At 37.2% G+C, this 21811-nt stretch overlaps 1 protein-coding gene across 22 annotated transcripts in view; it reads left to right on the forward strand.

Moving 5' to 3' along the window:
* Nucleotides 1-21811, forward strand: part of Pcdh15 (protocadherin related 15) — a 1206525-nt gene that overhangs the window by 780048 nt on the left and 404666 nt on the right. The window lies entirely within an intron of this gene.

A 21811-nucleotide genomic window follows, 5' to 3' on the forward strand; every position in this document is an offset into this window, starting at 1 on the left:
AATATATATATATATTATATATATATATTTCAAGACATTCTCATTCTATAGCCCAGAGGGCATGCTCTGGCTTCAAATTCCAAACCCATGGTGATTCTTCTGCCTGATCTTCTCTAGTGTCAAATTACAAGATTGAGCCAAGTACTAGCCTGTTAAGTCTTAAAATTCAATTCTATGGTATCCAGAAACTTCAAACAGAAACCACACCATATTCTCTTTATTTTATTTTACTTTTATTACCAATTCTTATATGCAAATCACACTGAATTTCTGAAAGTATCTTAAAAGTGATAGTATTGCTTTTATTGAAAATTCATTTTATTGTTTTATTCCCCTTTAACCAACGTCTCTCTGATGTTTTATAATGGTTCCTCTACTAGTTTGTTGTTAGGCACTAAGCCAGAAAACATTTGCAAAGTAAAAATTATATCATATTCAATGTACAATATAAACATAAATATTAAATTGCTATTAAAATATACTCAATATATGAGACTATTCACTTCTTCATTTTTTTCTCTTTAAAATACAAAAGTACGTTATAGGCAGCCATCAGTATGTTTTGGATTTCAGTTTAGCAATCTCTAAAATCAATCAAAATATTTTGTTTGAGAAAAACTTCTTTTTATAAACATTGGGTAAAGTTAAATAATAGAGGGTGGGTTGTCTGAGATAATATCACTGTAAAATATTGGAAGATTAAAAGTGCAGTGCAGCATGCTAGTCAGTGGCTCTTTCTGTCTCTGAGTCCTTTCATTGGACCCTGCAGTAATCAAAGACACCAACTAGTTCCTAGGCCTCTGGCTTGCAGTTCATTTAAAGTGTTTTATTTTTCAATATCCAAAGTACAGCATGTGAGTTAGAGTTCGCCTTATCCCATTGCCAACCTGATTGATAGAAACTGATAGGCGAATTATCTTAGGCAAAGATCTAGCTTAGGCGAAAATCGGTTTTTAGTTCACATCACTTTTCTTCCTGCTCTGTACATAGTTCATCTTTCTGCATAGTTAGTTCATCTTTCTACATAAAGTGCTCTTAATTTGATTTTTAAAGCATTCCATATTTCCTGATTATTTTTTTTCTCTCCTCCTATCCTTTTGCCATCTTGTTGAAGGATAATTCTTCTCAGGTACCATTCCCCTCACGTCAGTGTGTGGCTCACCACCTTCATCATTTCCCATTACCTACCCTCAGGGAAAAGGCCAGCTCCTTGAGTGGATCTTCAAGGCGTGCCCATTCTCACCATTTGTCAATGCTCTGCTCATTCCCTGTCTCCAATAAAGGTGCTGCACCTTGTTCACGCTGATTTTCCTGGCATCCCACAGGCACCCAGCGGGCTTGCCTTCTAGCCTGTGAGCTCTTCTTCATTGTCTTCAAAAGTTTGGCTCAGAACTTACTCTTCCATTGTGTTGAACAGCCCCAGTGTCTTCTACAAAGCTGCTCAGTGCTTTGTGTGTGACAAACAGCTGAGGCAAGTTGACCCGCTGACTCCATATTTGGTTGTAGAGAATATGTACTCCATGGTCACATCCATTTGTCTTGATTTTCAACATGCTAACTCTGATTCATATTTGTGTTTTTAAAAAGGAAAGGTTTGACTGTACCTGCCAATAATATCAAGAAAAAAAATTCTGCTTCTATCATCTTTCATTTATTTAGGTGATGATAGTTCTTGTTTCAATGACCCAATATTCCATATGTAAACATATATGAGTGTGTCTATATATGTATGTACATATGTGTGATTGTGTGTGCATATATTATATATGCATACATATATGTATGTGTGCATGTTTGTATGTGTTTACTTGTGTGTACATAAGGACACAAAATGCCACCTACAATATTACCTATAAAATTAAAAGAATTTCTTTATCTCTGCACAAGAGTAGAAGATCCAAGACATTTTTCTTGCTATTTTCTCATTTAGTACAAGGTGGAAACACTTAAAAATCTACATTTTAAAAATCATTCAGGATTGAAAAAAAAATGTTGATATGATATTGTTTGACACTGCAATAAAATGCAAGACAGGTATAAAGTCACAACCACAGATTTATAAAGAAAACTTTCCATCCTCGAGCCCTGGTTAGTTCTTCATTTCCCTCAGGGTAAGAAGAGTGAGACTGGAGCAGTATCTAAAGTGGCAGAAAGCGGCTCAGAAACAGAGTTTACACCTAACCAAAAACCCTTACTTCGGTTCCTCCTTCACTGGTAGGCTGTTGTAAGCATGTCATTGTGTATCTGAATTAAAAGTAAACATCAAGGCTTATACTTACGGTGTTACTAAACATTATCATGATCACAATCACTGACATTATATGGACTGAGCAGATTATATTTACAGATTTATGATAATAAGTAGAGAAAAAGACAAGAAGCCATGAATTTGAGAGAATGGGTGGGGAATGGAAGGGTTAATCAAAAAGGTTAGAGAAAAGGAAAAGAAGAAGGAAAAACAATGAAACAACGAGTGTGTGTGTGTATATATATTGTGTGTTTTTCAAAAAAGCAAGAAGACTAAACAAAAACAACGAAAATCACCAATAATATTTCTAAAGTCAACCCAAGCTTCGTGAGATAACAAAATGAAGAACTCGTACTTAAGTCCTTGGAAGCCGGAGACATAAGTGTGACAGATCAATGTAGCCATGTTCCTGAGTATGTGGAATAAATTAGACGGTCCCCAAAAAACAATTCTCACACTTTTATGTAAAGTATTGTAGCTGGGGAATAAAACCTGTGACTAGTAAGTAATAACAATACACAATCCACACTCGATAAGTAGAAAGTCTCTCTTACACCTGCAAACAGGAGAGACTGAACTTACAACTATCTCTACTACATGGCAGGAGTTTAGAAAATGTAAGTTCCATGCTCACACTAAAAGCAGACCTTTCTGTCTCACATCCTGACACCCGGAACAACAACTTCTCCTACAGGGAAACTCTGAAAACAAATTCAGTGGTAAGAACGTTATAAAAAAATGTGCACAAAAAAATAACATTGTTTTACTCTGCATCCCAGTAGCCACTGTGCACAGAGTGTTGTCATGCTAACATTGTGATCAAAACCATGGCACGAATAGCTAATGTGTGTGGCCTACAGAACACGAATTTGTAGAAATGAAAATAAAATTTCTCTTCTCACCCATAAGAACCTAATTATTTTTTTCTGTGCAATTAAAAGACAACACATAAAACCTCAAAGGGGTTGTATTCCCCCATCTAAGTAGTTTAACGCCTACTTCAGGATGTTTCTATGCTATTGTCTTAGCATCCTCTCCATCCTGTGCACTATGTGTGTCTTTAGGGATGTTGATGAATTGCCTTTATGTCCAGCTGTACAAATATAAGAATCTCCTGTTCCTAATGACAGATACTAGTAAATAAAAATAAGGGAAATGAATATTAATATATGCAAATAAATCTAAATATCTAAATATCAACTGAATAAAACATTTATTTTCATGAATATATATACAGATATATATGTATACATATACATATATGCATATTTCCTATGGAATATATATGAAATACATAGAGAAATATTATAGTTATAAACCTGTCAAACACAGACAAGTACTGACAAGAATTGGTGCCTTTATTGCCTAGAGTGATCATGTGTATTTTTATATAATTTATTATTTATATTATTTGAACAATCATTCTTAGATAAGAAAAAGAAAAAACAAAATAGCATATCAAAATATATGCACTTTACAAGTCCATAAATGTATACCAATATGTATCAATAACTACATTAAAATAAGGAGACAAGATGAACAAATTGAAGGATATAATTTCAGCCTATATTTAAATATTAAGCCAAATAGAAGAAGTTGAAAGGAAATAGAATAAAAAAAATATGGATTATGAACACTTGAGTTTTAAACGATAGAAGAAGACATGCCAAATAAATAACCATCATGCATTGGAAAGATGGCTCATTGGTTAAGAGCACTGGCTGCTCTTCTGGTGGACCCCAGATAGATGCTCTGCACCTATGTAACAGTTTCAGATATAACTCCAGTTCTTAAAGATATGATTTCCTCTTCTGGCTTCTGTAGGCACAGAAAACACATGATACACAAATACACATGCAGGTAAATACCCATATACATGGAAAAACGAAGTAAAAAAATAACATTTTTAATAGTACCATACAAAAGTCTATGATAAATGACCTAAGGTAAGATAAAATGGACTTTAAAAAATAATTGTAGAATTTTCAAAATACTTTGACAAATATTTGAATGGTAAAACTACCAACCAAAAATATACATGGAGGGACCCATGTCTCCAGCCGTATATATAGCATAGGATGGTCTTGTTGGACATCAATGGGAAGAGAGGCCCTTGGTCCTGGGAAGGCTTCATGCCTCAGGGTAGGGGAATGCCAAGGCAGAGAGGCGGGAGTGGATAGATGGGTGGGTGAACACCCTCATAGAAGCAAGGGGTGGAAGGATGGGTTAGAGGGTTTCCAGAGGGGAAATCAGGAAAGGGAATAACATTTGAAATGTAAATAAATAAAATATCCAATAAAACATAAATAAAAACAAAACTTGTATTTATACATAGAAATTTAACCTCATGATAAAGTGAGTTGGCAGACTAAAATCAGAAACATAAAAATCTGTCATCATAGAGAGAAATAAAAACTGTGAGGTGGCTTGAAAGAAAGGCTCCCCAAAAGACTCAGACCCTGAACTGGCACAAGGAACCTTGCAGGTATGATTTATTATATTAAACTCAGTTGGAGGGGCTGGCCTTGTTACTCTGATTCCCAGTCTAACCAACATGTGCCCTTAAAAGATATTGCTCTCCCAAACTGGCCATTTTGTTACAAATTCTCAATATATTAAAAGATAAAATCTTACATTGTACTTTCCCCAATGAAATAAAACTGGTAATCGAAAGTAGAACCTTGGAAAATAGAAAATACATAGACATTTGAAGAAGTGTTCTTTCTCTCACTTTCCTGGCGTGAATCACGAAACAGGATTTTGAATCAAGCCATTTCACAGGGGAGAGCACAAGTCCCTACATATTTATATAGACAGACCCCAAATGATGCTCCACCTCTACTGAGTGAGCAACAATTAACTATAGAAACTATTTGTGTGCCTGAAGCTAGCAAAGTCTTAGATGCAGTCACCCTAAAGAGCTGAAGGAAACAGAAAACAGATACTTCCAAAAGTCAGCAAAGCCTGTGATGTGCTGAGAAAAGCAAGTGTAGACAGATTGGGTTACATTAAAGAGCATCCACACAGTGACGTATGGTCAGTGGAGAGGATAGAGAAGATATTTGAAAACTATCTGACATACTGGGGATCCAGGACTGAGATGGAACATGATCTCCCACTCCCAAGAAGAAGCTTTCTGCAGTTGAGACCCATTTGCCAAGGAAAAGAATTCATTTTCTCCAGTGGAGTCTCATTAGGTAAATTAATCACACATAAGAGAGATGACCAACACAGAGTGAACGTACTAGTATTTTTGTAGACTTTTTTTTTTTTTTTGTCTCATATTGCCTTGTTTGGGCATTTGTTTCTTACTGTTCCTCTGTTTCAACATTATGGTTTCCAGACTTGTGTTTTCACAGGTTTTGTTTTTGTATCTATATGTTTCTTGTGTTTTCTTCCCATTGTTTTTGTTTTATTTTTGTTTGGTTGTTTTCTAAAGACAGAAAGAAAATAAATAAAGAAAGGAAGAAAGAAAGAAAGAAAGAAAGAAAGAAAGAAAGAAAGAAAGAAAGAAAGAAAGAAAGAAAGAAAGGGTGTGGAGTTCAATAGATGGAGAGTAGAGGTGAGTTGAGGTAGGAGAAACTATGGTCAGAATATAGTGTATAGAAAATAATTTTAAGTATAAAGAGAGGGGGAAAGCACTTAACAAGAAATTAAGTTACAGAATCTAAGAGGGGCTCAGAAAACATAATGACAAATCATAATGATGACAACAGAATAAGGAAATGTCAGAAAAGTATCAACAGATGCTTCCCAAGGGGGAAAAAAAAGTATAAAAATGACCAATAAGTAAAAGAAAAATGTTATTTAATATCACTAATTTTCAGTAACATAAAAATCACAATGAGATATTATATATTAATTATAATGGCTGTTTTCAAAAGGACAAGAAATTGCATGGTAAACAAGAGGTGGGGAGGGGAGATGTGTACACTATTGGTGTGAATGAAAATTAACAAATCCATCATGGAACTCCATAATGAAAAAACCCCCAAAACAAGTAAAAAGAGAATAATGGTAGGATTCATCTATTCAAAACTGAGTTTATAACACACAGAAATGAAATCAGTGAATCAAAGAGATACCTAGCCACCAATGTTTACTCTGACAAACCCATTATACTATGAATTCAATGGATATATTGTGCACACTTTAGTGGAAAAACAATAAATGGTTTCCATACGAAGCTCGTACTATTCAGTCTTACACCTGAAACCATGTAATTTATAATGAAATAGACAGGTCAGGAGGCAATTGAGTGAAATAAGCCAGGTGTAGGAGGAGACATACATCAAACCCTTCCTCATAAATGGAAGATGAAAACTTGGTATCCATGAAAATGGAGAATGGAATGCTCATTATTAGATCTAGAAAGATGGAGGGAGGAGTGAAGGGTCTGATGTAACCAGTACACAGGAGAGATGTACCCTATTAGCTAACGCTGTAGAGTGACAGAAGTTCATAATAATTTATTATTAAAAAAATAGGAGAGAAGACCTCAAAACTTCCTGTCACGAAGAAGTAGCAAATTGTTAAAGAGGCAGTGGGTCTAATTTTTCCATAGACTGAGAATTAACATTATATGAGCACACATATATGCACATGCATATGCATATACATATATCATATATATTATGTATGTCATATCATATATATTGAGATAGAACAAGAAATGTTTGCCTTCCTGGAGTCAGTAAAAGGGAGAGGAAGCAGAGAGTAGAAAAATGAGGGGAAAGATTATGGTGGAAATAAAAGCCCAGAGTCACACTTGCTTACTATAGAATTTGGCATCACAGAGGCCAAACATAACACAGAAGAGACACACTGGGGTTGCTGGGAAGGAGGGAGCCCAAGGAGGGATAACCAAGCTATCCTATTCCTCAGTCCTAAGGGGAAACCAATTGATGGAGGCCATGCTAGATGAGCTTGGGAGTACATTGTTTCCCAGAATCTTTGGAGAAAAACTTTAGATTGCTCATTGCCTGGTTTTCAGCTTTTTGTAAGGTGCATCCTAGCTTGCATTACTGTGTAAAAGAAAACAGACTCTGTTTAAGACACTAGATGTGTTTCATTTTGTTAGAGAAAATATGGAAATGAGTGTATAAATATCTCTGTAATGGATTTAAAAGATGGGAAATGAAGTATAAAGAGATAGAAGATTTGAGCAAACTTGGCAAAAATATTCTAGTAGATTCATAAAAGTATTTTATTTAGCAAGCATGGGATTTACAGTTTTTAAGGGTACAAAATATGACAACAATTTACCAAATGCCTGTATCTATAGACCTATAACCACATCCCAAATGACTGAAATCACACAAAGTATATTATAAACACCTTACATTTGAGCTTAAAATCAATGAACAGATAACAAACTCCCTATATATATCCCAAAAATAACATAAAATTCACAATTCAAACTAAATGTTGCAGACTCTTCAGAAAATGAACACATCTACTAGTTTTCATATTAGTAAAGTGAATTTACCAAGTTTGTTGAATAGAAGTTCAGTATTTTAAAAGTATTTTTGTGCTGGGCAGTGGTGGTGCACACCTTTAATCCCAGCCCTTGGGAGATAGAGGCAGGTGGATTTCTGAGTTCAAGGCCAGCCTGGTGTACAGAGTGAGTTCCAGGACAGCCAGGGCTACAATTTTGTTGTCCAACAACAAACAGATAATGAACTTTTGAAAAGTGATATATCCATAAACATCACTCTATGCCATTGGCTAAGATGTATAGATTTTTGTCTGGGCAAGTGTTTGATTTGATTCATTAAATCAACTGCATGATGCTTTTTGGGGGAGTCCATTAACATAATGAGACTTTGTTTAAAACAGTGAGCAACTGACTACAGATAGCACTGACTAAGGTGGAGTTTTACCTGCATTTATTTTTAATTAGATTTCGCTTTGAGTTTAAAGGTAAGTACAATGGCAATTTTCAGCAAGGTTAGGGAATCTCCACGCTGGTACTACATCCTTGACCTTAAGTGTATTGGACCAAGCACTTTGGAGACCTTGTGTCTATAAAACTAATTAGGGAGATAGGTTCCCCGTGAATCAACAGTTCTGTTTGTTTGTACTTACTTAAAATAAATCAGTAATATATCCCCCAAACATTTGTATAGCAAAGTTCAGTACAGACTTTACATAGGAGCCACAAGTAGAACCAGTCTGGGTATTCAATGATGATAAGATTGTTTATAATTTTCATTTTCAAATATAGTTTTGTTCTATTCTATGTGCTTCAAGTTCTTCATATAAAGTTGGAATTATACTCTCAGAATACATCATCAGATAAAGGAGTGCACACAATGAATTAAAACCAGAAATTAAGAAAAACACACATTTGAGCATACGCCTTGCATGATCTTTTAACCAATAATTGCAAAATTGGAAAGGATCTCCTTGGTAGCATTTGGAAGGAAGTTCATGAATGACAGTGTTTCTAGGAAACAAATATGCTACACAAGTATGAGTAGAAATGACAACACAACAAAAATATTTTTGTACTGGGCCATCAGCAGAAGGAGTGTGATTATGGGAACTGTGTGCGTTCATTCATTTCAGAGCTTTTATGTCACTGGAGAAGGTTTATTGTACTTCTCATATCCTGGAAAGCCTAAGGTCACATTGATAAGGAAATATTAATGCCACTCCCTTTTGCCCAATGTCTGTCACCTTGGTAGAAATTTTCCATACATGCACTGCAAAACTCAATACAAAGAGCCCGAGGAAGTTCGCTGTCAGTTTAAGAATGTGTGTTTGATCAGTTTCGATTGCTTTCTGTTCTTAATAACCTAAAAACATTAAAGGCTTCTTCATAACTCTAGATCTAAAATGCCACTTACAAGTTAAGGAAGTCAATACAAGATGCTAAAATAACCTTAGATTTTTTTTTTGAATAAAATAATTATATGGCAAACATTGACTTCACAAATACAGCACCAACTATGTCTTAGTTAACACCATAAATGACGGTCAGAACAATTTTTAGTATTACTTCCTAATGTTTTATACCAGAACTGCTATAGGGAACTTATTTTAATAGCTTCACCTCTTTTGATATCAAGTGGAATAATAGCAGTTCATGTTAACACGATAATGCTACTAATTGCTGACATTGAAGTACTCTGGTGACAATTTTTTTTTCCCTCTGAAATATCTCATTTAAAACTTCTGTCTACCTCTACATAATCTCAAACTTCGTGTTCTGGTTGTTGCCTAAAAGATGTGGAAGGAGGTATGTGTCATAAAGTTTTCCAGGATCTCTCTGCTAACTAGTGACAGATGAAAGCCAGAAGCCCAAATGGCCTCACTTTAAAATACAGAGCTTTACCACAATACTGTCTAAACACATGAGGCAAAAAACAGTAAGGCTAAAGAGTCTAGGAAAATATCAGTACTAAACATAAATGCAGGTTGCTCGTAACTTCTACCTTGCTTCAAGTCATGTTTTCTCAAAGTGTAAGAAATGAGTAATTGACATCGTTTTTATCAGTGATTATTCTTGTGAACATCACAGTTTAATGAGAGAATCACGTTGTAACGAAATTACTGTAAGGAAAGAGCCATTGAAGTACTCATGAGGTAAGCTCTGGTTTTAGGATGAATGCTTCCTGTCCATAGACAGGAAGCGGATTACTTCCAAGAGACGCAGATCCTTTTGCTAGAAAAGTGAATGGAGCATTTTACGATAGTTACTGCTAATTAAAGGAAGCTGAAGCTGACGGTGAATCCTACTAATGGTTAGGGGGTGATACAGCAAGCTCCGCCTACATGCCGTGATCTCCACCTTCACCCCACACGCTTCCAAAGCTGCCATTAATCGAAGTTAAACATGTACAAATGTATCACCGTGAAACGTTACCATAAAATTATTAATAATTTGCCTTATTACTACCATATTTATTTTTGGATAACTCTAGTTCCTGAGACTTGTGATTTATATTGCTAATAATTCTGTTTTTTTTTTTTTGAAACCAAAGAAAACCGGTTAGCCCAGCAGAGTACTCAAATAGTATGAAAACAGTTCAAACCTGTTTAACACTGAGACAAATAGAATTTAAACCACTGTGTTTCCAGTTATTCATTTTATATCATTTTCACTTAAAATTATTACATTCTTTTCATTCTCTTCAAATTTTATCAGATTAATAACCAAGATTCTCTCTTCCATGCATCACAGTGGTTTGGAAAGTGAATTCTTTATGATAAGGCTAAAATATAAAGTAGACTATAGGACGGGGAATCACAAAGAGTTAAATGAGGTTATATGGTTATTTATAAGAACAAGTTTAGCAGATACAACAGTGGTGCTGTTTGTATTCCGATGTTAATTCTGCTTCCTCAAGAGGGGCTGCCCCAGAAAAGGAGTACATCATTTACTCAGATATCTCATTGAACTTTCTCCCCATTCCAACTGGTCAAACACAGGCTAGGGCCTATGATTGGGCAGTGGAAGGGAAAGGTGGGAACTGGAGGTCTCAGAGTGGGGAGGAAGGAGAAGGATAGAAGATGAAGAGGAAGAGGTGAAGGCCAACATGGAGCAGAACCACGTGGCCAGGACTGCAAATAGCAAAGGATCTCATAGTTGGGGAATGAGGGAGGATAATGAGAGAGATCTGCCCAATCTAGGCTTATAACTTATAAATATAATAACGGGGTTGTGTGCTTTTTAATTATTTTTTAATTTTTATGTATATGAGTGTTCTATCTGCATATACACCTGCATGCCAGGAGAGGGCATCAGATCTCATTACAGATGGTTGTGAGCCACCATGTGGTTGCTGGAAATTGAACTCTGGACCTCTGGAAGAGTAGGTAGTGCTCTTAACCGCTGAGCCATCTCCCCAGCCTCGGGTTCTGTGTTTTTACACAGCTTTATTGGAGTTAGAAATAACTGCAACACAACAGTTATAGGTGTAATTATGTGTTTTATAATTTTAATAGCCTTTCCTATAGAAAGATATACTGTTAGGAGGATCTGTCTACGGTAATGAGATATCCATCAAGGTGGACGTTGTGTGTATAGTTCTTGGCTTTTGATAGAGGGCTTTCCATCTTTGAACTAGGGGGGTTTTATTTGTTCAACTAGATGTCATGCTTAGCCTTATGTGCAGCTGTACATATTTGTGTTGGTATGGCTGAGAATATCCTTCAACATGGGCTCTTATCTCAGTGTTTATCTAATATTATGCCTTTTTCTTTCCTATCCTTGTTTTATCTTTTAAAATTTTTGATACTATAATATATTATGATTACATTTTTGTCTTTTTTTTCCCCCTCATTCCAAAGCCTACCATATACCCCTCCTTGCTCTCTTTCAAATCCATGGCTCTTTGAATCATTAATTGTGATCAAATACATATAATATTCTTCTTTTACAGGTATTCAAAAACCTTTGAGCTGCTTTTCTTAACTGTACCTCCCTCCCCCCTTGAAAAATATTGAACATTTTGGCTTTTCCAAGCCCCACTGAATGTGTAAGAACCGTATTGGACCACAAACTGTGTCTAACATGAAGCCAGCAGGGTGTGAGAGGATATATACTTATCATAGTTGACATTGGGGACCCCATGGCCATGTGACAAGTTAACACTGGAGAAGCACACAAATGGGCCACAAAAATAATCGAAAGAACTTTTCTCATAGTGTGTTACATAAATTTAAATTCTGTGGTGGGTCACACTCATAGCCATCTCGGCTATAGTTAGACTCTGGAATAATAGTTAGAATGATTAAATGATTCCATCCACCTGCAGGAAGCAGCTGCTGATGTCAGTCAGGTTAAGCCACACATGCAAACAAACAAAATATGGAAATATTTCTCTTCTTTCTGTTACTCTCTCTTTCTCTCACTTTCGAAGGCAGCTTGCTCGGTTTAATGATAAAGAGCTGTGGTTTGTTGTATACGAGATCCATTAAATTAAATTAACATAAAACCTTATTGTTTAGGGAAGTATAATTTTAATTATTTCATTTTATTATATCCCAAATGTTCCCCTCAGCCCGAGGTCCCCCCTCCCAGAGTTCTTCTCTCTATCCCCCTTCCATCTGAGAGGGTGCCCTTAAGCATCCCCTTTCCCTGAGGCATTAAGTTACTCTCACTGATGCCAGACAGGGCAGTCCTCTGCTACATATGTCCCCAGGGGCATCAGACCAGCCCATGAATACGCTTTGGTTGGTGGCTTAGTCTCTGGGAGCTTCCAGGGGTCCAGATTAGTTAACACTGTTGGTCTTCTTATGGGGTTGTCTTCAGCTCCTAAGGAAGTATCATTTTCTATTAATATGTTATTATCTTAGCCTTTGTTCTGATAAAAATATCATGGAAATGCTTCATTGTCATACTTTTATGAGAATAATTTCTCCATAAATATGATTTTTCAGAAGTTGTAAAGTCTGTATGCACCCCTATCCAGTATTAGTAACTTTTTAAATCCGTATGGTTCACTTCAAAATCAGAAATGAAAAGAGGGATACAACAGCTGATACCTTGGAAATACAGAGAATCCTAAGGACCTATTTTAAAACTCTGCGCTCCACAAAATTAGAAAAGATAAAAGAAATGGATAATTTTCTTAATAGGTTCCACTTATCAAAGTTAAATCAAGATCAAATAAAAATTTAAATAGACTCCAAGACATAAAAAAGAATTAAAAAATGGACCCACTATTATTAACTTGAAACTAATTATTTACGTGTCCTTAGTTTTTCTAAACCCAGCATCCTCAATATCCCCATTGATGACCCTTATCGCTTTTAATTGCTTTGTTTCTTCTTTCATACCTACACTATAGAAACTTTTTACTCCTTTTTGATGATCTTGAGGAAGATGGGTCAAACAACCCTCTCCTCCAATAGATAAAAGGTGATATAGATGTTTACAATATAGAAAATACATAGCAATAAATGTTAATATATATACATATATATTCTGTAGCTGAATATATAGCACATGGTCTAACACTTATAGCCATTTGTCAAATGTTTCATAAATATATACATATATTTTATATTAGTAAAGAATAAGCTGAATATATGAAGCCCATGAAGTTCGTAACGTATTAGTATGCATTTCCTGTGTTTATATACAGTCTGCATGTATTTTATACATACAGGAAATCACACTAACTCCAGTCTATCTGTTCGTCCCCAGCTCCGTGACAGAGTAAACAAGTGCTTCCTCCCTCCCATTGCTTTATTCATGGCGTCTGTGGCTTGGGAGAGGCCCCACCACACTGAGCAGCATAATTGATAAGCATTATTGCTCTACTGTTCAAAAGATAATCTCACTCAGAAACCCTTTCCATACATATGCAGAATAATATTTAGCCAAATATTTGCTCATTCTGTAGCCAAGCGAGGGTGAAGAAAAAACACAAAAACAAACAAACAAAAACAAACAAACAAACAAAAAGTCCTGACAGATTAATTGAGTCCATGCTATACAAATACAAGAGATCAATCAGGAGACTGAGGATCTTTTGAACAGATAGCAGGCATCCCAAACTTGCAAGAGTAACAGTAAAATGTGCAGCACATTGCCTTCTGTCGAGTAGATTTCCTTGATATTGATTGTCAGGCGATATCTGTCCAATGCCATGGTTCAGACGAACTATATTGATAACTGGAAAACAGTTGTGTGTTACTCTGACAGCCTGACATAAACTCTTGTTTTGCTGGATAACGCTGCCTTGCTGATGATGTTCATCTCTTAGCCAAAGCACAGCACCCACCCTCTGTGTTTAATAACATGTGTTGTCATTAAACTACAGGAACAATTCAGATCTTCCCAGTTTGGTGAAACATGTAAGGAAGTGGGAGAGGCATGGTTGCAGAAGCAGGAGACTGCCTAGTCATCACACGGAGTCTCTTTAGAACTGGGCCTTAAAACCAGACCCAGTGACCCACATTCTCCCAGAAGGGTCCACCTCCTAAATGCCCCACTGTGTTACCACTAGGCAAGACCAACATATATGCTGTAGTTTTCACATTTAAATCACAATTCAATTGTCACCTATTAATTGTGAGATGAACCACATATTATTTATATTTTTGCATTAATATATATTTATTCCAAGATCTTATTATAGGTCTTAAAAATTGTACTGTAAAGAAAACATATGCCGGGCAGTGGTGGCGCATGCCTTTAATCCCAGCACTTGGGAGGAAGAGGCAGGCAGTTTTCTGAGTTCGAGGCCAGCCAGGTCTACAAAGTGAGTTCCAGGACAGCCAGGGATATACAGAGAAACCTTGTCTCAAAAAAAACCAAAAGAAAAAAAGAAAAGGAGAGAAAGGAAAAGGAAAGAAAAGAGAAAATGAAAGAAAAAGAGACAAGTAAATATAACAAATGAAAAAGGCTTAGTGCAGTACAGTTACCAGTGATCCCTGGTGTTTAACCACCGGGCAAGGCTGTCTTGCTCAGTTCTATGTTTCTTTACTAGTTTCAGTAATCCAAAGCTGTTCTGTTTTAATAGAATGTTCTTACATACAATCCCCACCGTGACATCAGTTTAAAAGCACATGTTGCACTGGGCTCCTAATCCTTAGAACCATTTCTGTGTTCCGGAGCTTCGAAGTGGCATTTTTATTAAGTTGGTGTTATTGATTTTTTTTTCCTCTTGCTTTCTGCATTTGTTTTATTGCAAGTGGACATTTCCAGCGTGGTGTGCCTTTGTGACTGAACAGGATATTGGTATCCAAATTGTTTTCTGCAGTCTCCGTTGTAACCTGCTGAAGCAGGGCAGCAGTTTTGAAAAGTTCTTTAAAGTCGCTGTTCGTAGCACAGTTTGTGTGCAGAAACAAGACCCAACTAGAAGGACATATTTTTTTGAGAAGGCACCATGAAAGAAAATTCTAACACCAGCACTATATGGGAATAGAAAACCCAGAAGCCACTAAGATGCCCATTCTGCTGAATGCTTCGCGTACATTCGATTCTTAATCTTTTCACCTTAATGTTAGGAATCTAAGAAAAAAAAAAGTTGAATCAATATGAACAAAAAGGAAAAGACATATTTAGGAAAACTATCTTTACTCCAGGTGCGGGTCACCTGTTCAAGTCCTTACTAATTTCTTCTTGTGGACAATGGCCAATAGCAGTCATTCAGCCCCAGCAGTCAACAGCGCTGAGAGACCTGTTTTATTATCTTCCTCCTCTAGAGATGCTACTTTTTGAAGCAAAGCTTAAACTTGGCTTCATTTCGCAGGTCATCGTTGTGATATTTGTGTTGACACTAGAAGACCAAGGCTCTGTATTAAAGTCTACTTTTAAAATATAGCATAAATGACATAAATGAGTGCATTGTGTTATTTACTTCGATGGTATTTCACAAGTCAAGCCCTGAGTGTTACCTTAAATCAACTCAATACGTGGACAGGGCCAGATCTCTTAAGCCATCCCCTCTGTAGGGTCCGTACACTCTCCCCTACTGTAGACTAACACCTTTGCCCTTATTAGTTTTGATAGTATGAAGTGAGTTACACATTGCACATTCCTTTTAGGTCAGGGCTTTCTGTTTCAGCATTATGTTTTTGGTCCGCCCACACCGATCCTATAGACACAAGGTGTGCAGCAGTACAAAGTAGCTCATCTTAGACTTACTCGACAGCAGTCCTGAGGATGAAGAAGGGGATTTGTGTTCTCAGCCACCATTATTCCATAGTGCTGAATCTCCATCCCGTGACCGTTGATAGACGTTCAGTTATTTCTTTTAACACTTATCTACTATACTATTGTATGTAGCATGAGTGTACACATGTGCATATTCATGTTTGGTAAGTGCTAAATAATTTAAAGAGGAAATTCCCAGTCACAGGATATGCACGACTCTTCCAAGGAAGTCTTTTCAAAGTGATTAGGAAAATTAGTTTCTATTGCAGAACATCAGCATTCACTGTGCTCCACCTACTGGACAAACTTGGTATTTTCCTGACTTTTTTTTTTTTCTTTTTTTTTCTTTTTTTTTTTTTGTTTTTTCAAGACAGGGTTTCTCTGTGTAGCCCTGGCTGTCCTTTTACTCACTTTGTAGACCAGGCTGGTCTTGAACTCAGAAATCTGCCTGCCTCTGCCTCCCAAGTGCTGGGATTAAAGGCGTGTACCACCACTGCTCGTCCCTTTTCATGACTTCTAATTTGAGTCCAAGCTGGTAAATGTGTAGACTTGATTTATTGACAATTTAATAAATATTTCCTGTTGCTAGTTGAAAATAAGTAGTTTTTAAATATTTAATGACTACCATCACATTTTTGATAACTATCCTATCCTAGGGTCTGCCATTCGCTATTGAGTTATGAGTATTTTTATACATCATGGGCACAGATTCTTTGTTGAATACATGCAACTCCGACTATCTCCACCAATTTGTGAGTTGGCTTTTCACAAGGTGTTATTTTAAAACTGCTCCAATGTTATTTTCATAACTTATGTGTCATGTTTCCCATTGAATAAGACATTAGTAGTTACAATGTTGTGAGAATGATGTCTTATATCCCTCTTAGAATTTTATACATTTTAGTGTATACGTCTATTAAAATTTGTTTTTAATATTTACTAGGAAGAAAGACTACATATTGAAATTTTTTCTATGTGAATATATGATGGGCGCAGCACTTTTGCATAATTTAATTAGATTCTCATTACTCTGACATACTCTATTATGGGTCAAGGTACTCCGTGAGGCTGTTTCTGTTGTTTTACTCTGAAGTAGACACTGAAGTCAGGATCTCCAACTGAAATCTTGAATTCTATAAGAGTCTGTCTGCCTTTCTTCTAACTAGTTCCTTGTCTTCTGATCCTAACCCTATGAGCTTTTATTTATGGTTTTGTTTTTTGTTGTTGTTGTTGTTGTTGTTGTTTGGTTTTTGTTGTTTGTTTGTTTATCATGCTCTGAATTTCCTTATCCAACCTCGATTGGGAAAGAAATGGCACCATACCTTATGGAATGACCAAATATATTGATGCGTGTATGTTATTTAACAAGCAATTGAACTATAGATCCAAAACATCCCTTCTAATCCTCAGTCCAACTTTAACATTCATAGGAAGAATGTTGCATTTCCAAGGACCTATGTCAGTGGTCCCGTCTTTCTAAGCTTTACATCTAAACCTCTGGTTTGTGTTTTGTAGAGGAAGTATTTGTTTTTAATTCTTCTGAAGGAACACACACACACACACACAAATACACTCAGTGGTCCAGCATCATTTATAGAAGAAATCTTTCAGCCCCTTGCCTTGAGCTCCACGCCTCAGCAGACCAGGAATTCCACCTGGGCCAGCCAACCCTGACCTTCCTTGACTCTGCCTGACAGGCAGGCTATCACAGCAACAGGCAAAAATGGCTCCTGACACTTTTGCTATAGTCATCAGTGTCAAGATTCATAGCTGTGGTAACTGAGTAGAACTAGTCATTGCTTCTCTCTGTGGACTGATTCCGTAGGATCTTGCAGTCGTACGGAAGCTAAACCACAGGATAGAGGCATTTGTGCCAAATCTAGTTCTAATCATCCAAGTCCTGTGTCCTGAGTGCTTGACATCCTCAGCATCAGCCTCTTACCATCATAGCCTGGGAGGCAACCAAAGGCTATGTTAATAGTCTGCATCAGATTGGGAGCCACTCAGATTACTCTGATCAAAGATTAGAAAAACAGGTTCCTTGTGCCTGGTACTAGAGTTTGTGTTAACCTGTGGTTCGTGTGAGAACTTCCATCCAAATTGGTACAACTTTCTCTGAGATGTACATAGTCCACACGCACACATACACTTCTATGGATTGTGTATAATTTCTGGTGACTGTTAAATAATTTGATTCCTCGAGGCTTTATCAAAGGACCTTGGTATTATTTGTTCCTCAGCCCCCTTACTGAATGGACTTCCCTCTTTCCACCCCAGTGAAGTCATCTCCTTGTTTTTCTGTATTCGACTTCCCGTATCCTGCCATTTTTGCTTTCAAGGCTCCTCTCCACCTATTTATGGTCCCTTTTATAGTTTCCTGTGGTTACTCCATGCGAAGTCACTCACACCTGAAGGTTTGGAGCTAGGTACCCCAAATTAGAGAAAACATGTGTTGTTTGTCTTTCTGGGTCTGACTCAATATAATTTCTTCTAGGTCCATCCATTTTTACCTGCTAATTTCATTTTTCTTTACAGCCCAATAGTATCCCATTGTGTATATTGAGCACATTTTGTTAGTATCTTATTGAGGATTTTTGCATCTGTGTGTATCAAGGATATCAGTCCGCCATCTTGTTTTGTTTAGTGTATCTTTACCTTGTTCGAGTATTAGGGCAAAATACTGGCTGTGTGAAAGGAGTATGGATGTGCCTATGTGTTCATTCCTTCCTCCCTCCCCCTCTGTCCTTCCCTCTGTCTCTTCTTTCTCTCTTCCCCTTTCTTTCTTTCTTTCATTCTTTCTTTCTTTCTTTCTTTCTTCCTCTCTTTCTTTCTTCCTCCCTTTTCTTCTTCCTCCCTTTCTCTCTCTGTCTCTCTTTCTGTCTCTCTCTGACTCTCTCTCTTTCTCTTTCTCTTTTTATTTCAATTTTTAGAGTTTAAGAACTGGTTGTAGGTCTTTGAAAGCAAGTAGAATTCTGCTGTGAATCAATCTAAAACTAGAAGTTTGGTATTGGGTTTTTTGTTATTGTTGGTTGGGTTATTTTTTCTTTAGTTTTTCGTTGTTTGTTTATTTGTTTTGTGTTTCCCTATATCCTCTTATACTGCTTCATTCTCCCCTTTTTATGTGTCTGTTTAAGCTGTTGGTCTTTTCTTGGTCTAACTTGGTAATTTGTGTGAAACAACCCATTCATGCACTTATATTAGATTCTCTAATTTAATAAAGTAGAATCTCCACATATTTCCTTATAATATTGTGAATTTCTCTGGTGCATGTCATAGTATTTCCCTGTTCATTTCTGCTAATTAGGGTCTCCTATTTCCTTTTTTGTTTGTTTGTTTGTTGAGTGGAGGGTCTGTCAATCTTGTTTATATTCCCATAGAACCAGTTCTTAGCAGTGTTGATTTTCTTTGTTTCAGTTTCATTAATTTGTGCCTGGAATTTTATTGTTTCTTGCCATCTGCTGGGCTTTCGTTTTTGCTTTTCCAAATTCCTGTGTTACATCATTGAGTCATTTATTTGTGCTCTTTCTGATTTTTTTTTTTAATGTAGAAGTTTAGAGCTATAAATTTTCCTCTTAAAACTACTTTTAACATATTACATGGGTGTTATTCTTATTATGTGATTGTGTTTTCACTTGCATTTAGTTTCAGGAATGTTTTTATTTCTTTCTTGATATCTTCTCTGATCCATTTATCATTCAGTAACAGGAAATTTCATCTCTACCTATACTCAAGGGGCTTTTGCTTGCTATTGATTTTTTTAAGTTTTATTGTAGAATATTTGGGCAGTATGTATGAAGCTATTTTGGGTTTTCTCTATTTTCTACGTGTGTTTTCTGTCTCAGGGTTTGGTCTATTTTAGAGATGCATCCATGTGCTGCTGAGTAGAATGTATATTCTTTTGTGTTAGGTAGAGTATCCTGTAGATATATGTTAGGTTCATTTGATGTAAGATGCCATTTACTTCTGAGGTTTCTCTGTATGCCCACATGGCATATCTATTTGAGAAAGTGGCCCATTGAAACCACCAACTATTGTTGAGTGTCTGTTAATCTGTGTCTTTAATTACATTACTATGCTTTTCAGGAGATTGGATGCACTTCTGGGCATTTGTGATTTTTTTTGTTTGTTTGTTTTGTTTTGTTTTGTTTCTGATGTGCTAATCTGGCCTTCCTTATATTAACCCAGTGCATGAGATGAGGAACCTCACCTAAGCCATATGAAGCCAGCGTCTGAGAGCTGGTTAGCTGTTCCAGGCAAAGATCGCTCCCAATCCAGGAGTCCAGAGCTATGTCTGTGGGTGCAGAGATAGAAGCGGCAAAGAGAGGGATGGGAAAGGAAACGAGTGTCTCTCACCAGTCAACAGTCAACTCAATGGCCACTGATCTGGAACCTGTTGTGTGTGGAGATGGTCACAGGTCGTGGCAACATGGAAGAGGATGGAGGATAAAAGGAAAGGGAGAAATAGGCTGAGCAGGCAGAGCAGACTCAGGAACAGGGAGAGTTAGGGGGGAGGCAGAGGTGGGGGGAGGTCCTTGTCAGGAACTGCGCTTCTATGTTTGCAGATCACGGTGGGATGGAGAAGCAGGGGGTGCCAGAGGGAAGAAGGTCTGGAATTAGGCTCCTGTCACAGATGGTGATGGGTGGGGGGAGGGGCAGGAGAGGGAGGAAGTACTTACACAGGACTTTCCTGCCTTAAGCTCACTCTTACACGACACGCAACGGTCTTTACAGTTCACTGACTGTGACTTTTTTTTTTTTTCACGTTTTGTGATGGTCTGTCGATGGTTTTGTTGTTTAAAACGTCCGTTAAGTGTCGTGATCATATGCCTCCCAGCATCCCCAAGCCAAATAAGACAGAACGGGGTTCACAGAAAAAAATGTGGGTGTCTCACATCCACTTCATCCAGGCTTGGCTTGGGTTGCTGCCACGTTGGTGAATCAAAGCTCCACGTTAAATTTCTTGGTAGAGAAGCACATAAGATAGATTTTTTTTTAATATGGGCTAGCTGAATGAAAACGTGTGAGCAGAGGCTTACAGCCTACTCCTGTTATTCCTTGGGGGCTTCAAAGTTGTTGTTCATTAATTCAGCATTCATGGAAATTTTTTATGCAACCTCAGAAGAACCACATATGGAAATAACAACTGTATGAAAATATAAGTCAAACGGTGAATACAATTATTCTCTGGGGGAAATCAAGGGAGATTAATGAAGGCAAATATTCTCTTTGAGACTCTTGTTAAAAATCAATTTAGGTGGGCAAAAGGAGATGTGTGTTATACAACGGCAGTACAATAAACAGAATAAGTAATATTGTGTTTGTTCTTAACTGTTCTTCTTCTTACTGTTCATTAAATAAGGCGATGGCTTAATATATTAGTCAGGTTTCTCTCCTCACAGAACACATGGAATGTGTCTCTATGTTGAGGGAATTTATGGTGATGACGTACAGTCTGTAGTGCAACTAACCCAAGGATGGGCAGCTGTGAATGGGAAATCCAAGAGTCTAGGAGTCGCTCAGTCCCACAAGGCTAGCTGTTTCAGCTGGTCTTCTGTAGAAGTAAGTTCCTACAGATGTGCTGACAAGTATATACAAGGAGAAGAGTGACTCTTCCTTCTTCCAATGTCCCTATGGAGGCCTCCAGCAGGAGGTGTGGCCCAGATTAAGGTGTGTACCACACCTGGATCTGAGACTTGCTTTGACCTGGGTTGACCTTGAACTCAGAGATCTGCTTGCCTCAGTCTCCTGGGATTAAAGGCCTGTAATACCTTGCCTGGGCCTAAGCTTTTCATGGCCACCATGCCTCAAGATCTCCACACCAAGATCCAGGTCAGAAACTTGTGCCTTCTAGCCTCAAGATCTGGGTCACAGGTGAGCCCTCCAATTCTGGATTGTGTCATTCGTTCCAGATATAGTCAAGTGGACAGCCAGAAATAGCTATTCCACTT

The sequence above is a fragment of the Mastomys coucha genome, unplaced genomic scaffold, assembly GCF_008632895.1.
Source record: "Mastomys coucha isolate ucsf_1 unplaced genomic scaffold, UCSF_Mcou_1 pScaffold3, whole genome shotgun sequence".
Taxonomy (NCBI): domain Eukaryota; kingdom Metazoa; phylum Chordata; class Mammalia; order Rodentia; family Muridae; genus Mastomys; species Mastomys coucha.